Raw genomic sequence first — 7,172 nt, 5'->3', positions numbered from 1 at the left:
TCCCGCAGCGGCGTCTCCTGGAGCTGTTGGCATCGGTCGAAAAAGGGGAGGTGGGCTCCCGCTCGCTCCTCGCCTCCGTCCGATCCGCCGGCTTCCAGCGCTGGTCTTTCAATACTGCGAGGCTAAATATGTTAAATAATACTGGGCTAAATACGTGATTTAGGTCTGCTCCGGGGGCCGTTCAGAGCAGCGGAATGTCGCCTCGGCAGGAAATTTAAAATCGGAGCCTCCAGCAATTTCCTTGGGGTCCTGAGATCTGTTACTGAATTGCAGTGATGAAACGGGGTCCTGTAATCTGTTAATGAGTTGCAGTGATGAAACATATCCATCAGCGAGCGGCTGGACAGTGGAGCGGACCCTCTCGCTTCAGAGATGGCCGTGGTCACCCAGCGTTTGACTGCGGCTGTCCGATGGGACCGTAGGGCAGTTGCGACTTGAGCATCAGGAGTAATCTGTGTTGAAATCGTGGCGCTGTACTGTGCCGGGTTTGGTTGAAATAGATGGTGAGTTACATGTTAATGGGAAGTAATCTGGACCGTTTCTAAACAGCAGCTTCTAAGTATTACTGGAGTACTTCTGACAAGTAATTTTTAGGAAGAAGTGAGCACTCACAATGGCTCATTGGAAAGCAATCTTCAAGAAAACAGAAAACATAGGCACGGGGGAGGAAGCAGCAGTCTGGTCTCTGGTGCGCTCTCCTGCTGCCTGCGTGCCAGTGAGGGATGCTGGATGGACAGCAGAGCTTGTTTATATTTCTTTCCTTTGATCCTGATTCAGAAAAGATAAACTATATTTTTCAGGGTGTGAGAAAGAGATTGTGTGCCAGACTCCTGACACAGCAAAGGTGTGCAATGTCGCATCTGTAGGAAAGGAGCCCAAATTCGGATGGTCGTTCTGATACAGTGGAATCCCAGAGAAGGGGCTGGCGGGGTGCAGTTGAGTAACTGCCTCCAATGCCTGGTAGTGTAGATAGCAAGGCTTTGGTGAGTACTGTGTTTTTCTTCGCTTAGTGAAAGCAACAAGTAAGTCTTTTGTATAGTGTTACAGGCATTTCAGTGATAAGAGTCATTATAAGGCGAGCCACACATTAATTCATATGTCTTTGAAAATGCAGCCCCATGTGCAATAAAGATCTGGTCCTTCAAACACTACGACTCTGTCAGCGTAGCTCTTAGTGCTCTCTCACTGATGTAATAGTATTTGTCATACCAATGGGAGCTGCTTGTGGTAGTAAGTTGCGTTTGACTGAATGCTCACTGAGATTTAGAAGGTGTGACCAGAAGCTGTGTGCGGTTATAGGTTAATAAAAGGACAAATGTAAGGTCTGCCTAAAAGCTGAAATATTTGTTGCAACATTTAACACTTCCTGGGTATTTTTGCATACATTTCTGCTTCCTTTTTAGTTTTCATTTTAAGTATTGTACTTACAGGCAGAGTGTGTATTTCTATTTGAAATTGCTTGTTTGGTAGTAGACAAAAATGTCAAAATGTAATTTAATGCAGCTATTGGGAGCAGGTTGCAAGAAGATGAATGCTTAACTCCTCAGCAGGTGCTGGTCTGCTGTGCCCAAGTAGTTATGTGTCTTTTCTGGGCAGTTTCTTTGTGTCAGCAAAGGGGAACAACTGATAGTCTGATAGTGCGCATGTAGCCTGGGCAATGTTAAGTCAGCTTTGGTGAATCTCTTTTTTCTATCTAATAGGAATTTACTTTTCTTGATGGGTGGGTTGCTGTGCTTCTCAAACAGAATAGGAGCTAGGAGTGTCGCCTAGTCAATGCAGTTTAAACCCATGTGTTGCATTATTTCAGGGAAACTTGTTCATGCAGCCATGAAGCGTGCTCATGCAGACATTTCCCATACACCTATAATGGGCTCTCTTTCCTGTAGAGGAGACTACAGGGTAGGTAATGGGAACCCATACTGGTGTCAGTCTGAAAATGGCTTGGCTGTAGCTCAGCCAATCTCTGCAGATGTTAATTGACTGAGCTTACGGTTTTCTCTGGTCCCTCTGTGGTGTAGACATGACCTTTTTCTTAGGGTGGTATTCTGGAATACAGTTTTTCTGCCTTCCTGAGAGAAGACAGCAGGTAATGTAAAATATGACAACATAGGAAAGCTTGTTGTCAGTTTTTATTTTCCCTGTCCTGTGCTTAGCTGGTTGAAGCAAATGAGATGTGAACGATGGTACCTGGAACATTGTATTTGACTTGTGCATCTAACTAATCTGAAACTTAAGGTTGCATTAGAGAAAATGAGAAGTTAAAACTTTCCTAATTAGAGCTGCATATTTCCTGGGTTGTGCAGACAATAAGAAAAAAAGATAGCCTGTAACTTGACTGGAACTGCAGTGCAGCAAGTCTGCCAGTAACAGTTTACACATCGTCCTTTTGAGAGGGAGTCCAAAAGAGTGAGCCAGCTTGCCTCTGCAGGCTGTGGGTGCCAAAGGCCTCCTCATACAGCAGCAGTTCCCAGCTAGTGAGGTGCAAGGTGCAGCTAGGTGCTGGCTCTTGCTCCACAGGAGCACTGGCAGGTTAACTCCTTTCACCTGCTTCTGGCTGTGCCCCCAGGGTGGGGGGTGCTTGGGAGTGCTTCTGGAGACTGGAGAGAGATTTATTTAGGTTTATAGCCCCATATCTCTTAATCCCACCAGGTTACAAGGTGACCATACAGAACTGGTGCTGTTACAGGAGAAGGAGTAGGAGTGCAAGGAGAAGAAAAAAAAAAAAGCAGAGGATAGGGGTGGGAAAGTAAGGAAACGAGAAGGAAGGCTACAGCAGCAGGGTTCAGCGAGAAAAATGTTGGGAATTGCTGTTTGAAGAGCTGTAACAGCAAGTAAAACAAGGACACAGAAAACTCAGTGTTAATACCCTTGGACAAGAGAGGAATGTTGAATGGGAGGAAATGCAAGGCCCTTGTTGATGTTTTTGCTGCTAGCCCGGTGGTGGATGGCATGTTTGTGAAATTCGGCTGTGAGTTTTGCAATAATGGAGAACTGACAGGGGCAACCAATCTTAAACGTGGTGCAGCATGCAGAAGTTAAAACAAATGGGCTCAAGTTGAAACAGTAAGAGTGAATAAAGGTACTGTGAAGTACTATGCTATTTAAAAAAAAAAAAAAGACAATGAAACATTTACAATCCTAGTAGGAAGGCAGTAGTACCATACCATAGATACAGAGATCAGAGGGCTATAGCAGGCGATAAAGGGAGATAGTAATGTGATATACGTCGTCTTTGCAATGACTACTTGAATCACTGATGTCCAATATAGCATAGAATAGATAAGCAATATACTATGTATTGCAGTTAGTCTGGTCTCCAACTCTCAGTATTTCAAAGGATAACAAAATTAATGTTTACACACAGAAATTGTATTTTTTATGGAGACAGGGATCACTTGTGCTTGTAATGCTAGCTCAGAAGTTCTTTACTGTATTTCAAAAGCTTTAACATACAGCAACTTTGAACCTGCAGGTTTTTCCAGTTCTCTGAAGTAGCAGCATAGGTTTCTTCTAGGCTAGCTCTTAACATCGCAGAGGTGGATCGTGACAATCATCATTTTCACTTCAGGCCTTTTCAGGGTAGAGGTGATAATTTTTTTGGTCCCTGTTTTATTAATGCGCTATTTTAATTTATGCCCTGTGTCTTTCTATATTTGGTTTAGATACCTGCTTAGGTGTAGTATTCAGATTTAAAATCTAAATGCCTTACAGCCTTCATACCTGTATCTTCCCTACCCCTATATGGTAGGGAAGAAGTGTAAACTACAAGTGGGGGAATAAAATACGGAGAGACTGAGTGACTTGTTCATGCTTGTGAAGGGAGGGCTGTAGCAGAAGCAGGTGAGAGCCAAATCCTGGGTTAGACCACCTGCGTGAAAAGGTATGCCTGATAGTTAAGGTACTCTTTCTGCCTTGAAAGATAATACTCAGAATACTTTTTTAGACTAGGATGGTTCTGCCAGCTTCTTACTGTGATTAAAACTTTAAAGCTGCAACTCTTTTCTGCTTCTGTGGAAAATATGTTCCTTTTGCCATGAAAGCAGTGTAGTTTTTAAAATAGATGCTAAAAATAATACCAGTTGTATAGACAAACCTTCCCCCTTTAATTTTTGTCTTTCCCTTTTTTCTTTTTTTTTCTTTTTTTTTTTAAAAGTTGATATAGGGCAAACTGAGAACTTAAATTCCCTTAATCCAGTGGCTTGCTGTTTTAAGTCCTGAGTCAGCATCAAAATCACAAAGCTGTCTAGGAGACCAGGACAGTTTCTCCTGGTTTGTCTCTCATAAGGCTGTCTATTCAGGATAACTGCAGTGCTGTGGGAAAGCATGACACCTCCATTTGTTGTTTTCTGTTTCCCAGTGCAGGCCCTTCTGCAAGATTGCTCTTTCCTTCTGATACTTACTCCAGATAGGTGGGAATGCCACAACGCTGGTTTGTATTTATATGTTCAGGATTGATATTTCTCTTTTTACATAAGTTAAGTAGCTTGTGTGTATTTAGTCTATCGGGAAACTGTAAGATTGGAGTGACAGAATTTCTCTGTTGCCCTTGCAGCTCTGATAGTTAAAAAGCTATCATAAGTTATTTTGTAATGGTTCGTACTTAATGACAGTTTTATGAAGTACCTTCCATCTCTGATCAAAAGCTTATTAAGATCACTAACTTTGTGATCAGACCAAGTCAGGTCTGAGTCTGACCTTAGTCTCTACTGCCCTTGTGACTTGTGTCCTGTTCCTAGATGTTGCCCCAATTTTGTCACTCATCCATAGCGGTCCAGTGTTTTTGTACCTTGGACAGTAACTACATTGTCTTTGTCTCCTCTCCTTTGCTCAGACTAGCAGCTGACAGGCCTTGTAGGTGAGGGTGCAATTGCTTACCAGATAACTCAAACTCTTAGGTCAGTCTTTATTGCATTATAATTTATTTATACAATACATATCCATTAGTTAAACAGAAATGATATAGACATTAACCAGGAAGCTGTTACTATCTGTCCTGAGAGATTGCGTACCACAAACATTAGGACAGGAAAAAAACCATGGTTTTAATTGAGAAAAAATGGCCTTATTTTCCTTACAGTTCTACTAATGGAATTCCTCTGGCACTGTTGAAGTTGCTTCTTGTTTGCACTGATGTAAATGAGAGGAGAGCTGTGGAGTTTGTGCCTTATGTGGCTGCGTCTCTTTTGAGCCCGTCAGTCTCAGCCCGATCCAGGCCCTCAGGATGGAGTTTCTAGATCTGACAGATGTCTTTGAGGTAATTTCCACCTCCCCCTGCTCTCCTAAGGGAGAAGTTCCCTTCATACTCCTGTTCAAATGTATTCTTCAGAAATGCATGACTTCAATTAAATCTTGCCCTCTAATAAGATGCTTCTAATAAAAATAATAAAAATGTGATTTTAGTGTGATCCATTTTTACTAAGGTCTTGTTCACGCATGGCCTCTTCAAAATAATAAATAAATAAATAAAAAATAAAAAATAATGAATCATGAGTCATCAAAATAGTTAATGATGTAGATGGTTTTCTAAACTGTGACTATAAAGCAACATTGTAATATAGCCACTTACTGCCTTCAGGTATAGAAAAATGTTATAACTGGGTTACCGTCTGGTTTTGTGTGCTCTCTATCCCCCTTTGCAAGGCAGGTAGTCCAAGCCTGTGCATTTAGTCTCGGAAAACACAAGTTTGTTTTAAGCTTTGTAATTTTTAAAGATTATTTTTAATGGATTTAATATAATTCACATTCTGATTTCTTTATGCCATTTTTCTTCAGTATGGGAACTGAAACTGTTGAAATTGCATGACTTCAGTAGCCAAAGGGTTCAGGGGAATCCGAGACGTTTATGAGCCTCTTGCTAAAAGCAAATGCGTAGCTGGTAATGTAGTACTTAAGCTGAAACTGTACTCCTTAATGTGGCCTGAATTTCCAGAAGAAATATGAAAAATTATCTGCACTGGGCATAATCCAGTTACCCTGCTCCTTGGGTGGCTGGAGTAGGGCTAGCAGTATTGACTTTGCCCTGTGACATTTTGATCTGAGTCATCGGGTGTCCCGTCAGTGCAGTGTTAAGCCCCGTGCCTGATCCTTCCCTGTTGCTTTTGCCATTTTAACCTGAGAGGAGTAGTTTTTGACGTGATTGGGGTTGGGTTTGTTTTGTTTGGGTTTTTTTTGTTGTTGTTGGGGTTTTTTTAACCATGTGTGGAGTCCCGAAAATATTCCAATGGAAGTACAGCTCTCTCTAGCAAATTTAAGTCTGCTAATAATAGGCTTCCTTTTTTTAGCTGCCTTTCACAGACCTGTTCGAAATGTCCCATTGACCCTCCAAGGTTTTGTAAACCAGGGGTTAGAAACTGCCATGCTGATGGATATCTGGATGAATCTGTAGGAGACTGCCAAAAATTCTCAGCATAGCTGGGCTGTTTTGTTCCACTCCTGATCAGATAAAGCTTTTTAGGCTTTGCAGAAGCCATTAGGAAAAAATATATGAATACTGCTATTTCCTTATTATCCCTGCTAGAACTTGCTTTGGCAAGTCTTGACAGGCTTGTTGTTAGATTTGGGCTGTATGAAAGTGTGGCAGGAGAAGCATAGGTAAATATCCTCTTAGTTAAAAAAATGCACTTTCTCTCATTTCTGTTGCAAAGGAAGATTAAATATGCAATGTTTAATCAATGCAGTTTTATGTACAGAAAAAATGAAATAAACTTCAAAATGAACTCTCTTGCAGTTTCTATCTATCTGTCTATCTAGGTTTTTTTGGTTTTATTTAAAGGGACATCCTGTCCTGTGGATCTAGATGGCCTTAGTTTAGCTGTTGTGAATATAACATGACTGGTTACGTATGTTTGCTTCCTTTTGATGACGATAAAAAGTTAACTTTAGTGTTGTTTGCCAGCTCTCAAAATACTGTCAATGAACTCTGGTTCTGTGTGTGTCATAAAAGCTGTTCTGAAGTATCTCTTTAAAGTATGTGAAAACCCAAATTGAAAACCTCAAAAAATGCACATGATCTGCCATGGACTCATTCTTTTTTTTTTTTTTTTTTTTCAGAATTGTTTTCATATAATTGGCAGAACTTGAAATTCACTTGGTTCATATGACAAAATGTAACCTTTTCCTAAAGTTTAATGTTAATGGACTTCTAATAGAGGAAATTGTTACAATGTACATAG

The 7,172-nt window shown here is 41.0% G+C and overlaps 1 protein-coding gene across 6 annotated transcripts in view; it reads left to right on the top strand.

Annotated features, from left to right (window-relative positions):
- ZDHHC3 (zinc finger DHHC-type containing 3) overlaps positions 1–7,172 on the top strand; it is a 30,492-nt gene continuing 23,320 nt past the window's right edge. For 2 of the 6 annotated variants that reach the window (XR_658135.2, XM_009290324.2), the window contains exon 1: positions 5,009–5,254. The gene's annotated coding sequence lies outside the window, so the exon portion shown is untranslated. Of the gene's footprint in view, positions 51–4,999; positions 5,255–7,172 lie in introns of those variants that run through there. The other 4 variants (XM_009290315.1, XM_009290305.2, XM_009290336.2 and 1 more) reach the window with 4 other exon arrangements.

This window comes from Aptenodytes forsteri, unplaced genomic scaffold (genome assembly GCF_000699145.1).
Source record: "Aptenodytes forsteri isolate BGI_AS27 unplaced genomic scaffold, ASM69914v1 Scaffold426, whole genome shotgun sequence".
NCBI classification, from domain to species: Eukaryota; Metazoa; Chordata; class Aves; order Sphenisciformes; family Spheniscidae; genus Aptenodytes; species Aptenodytes forsteri.
This window is presented reverse-complemented; position numbering and strand designations above follow the sequence as displayed.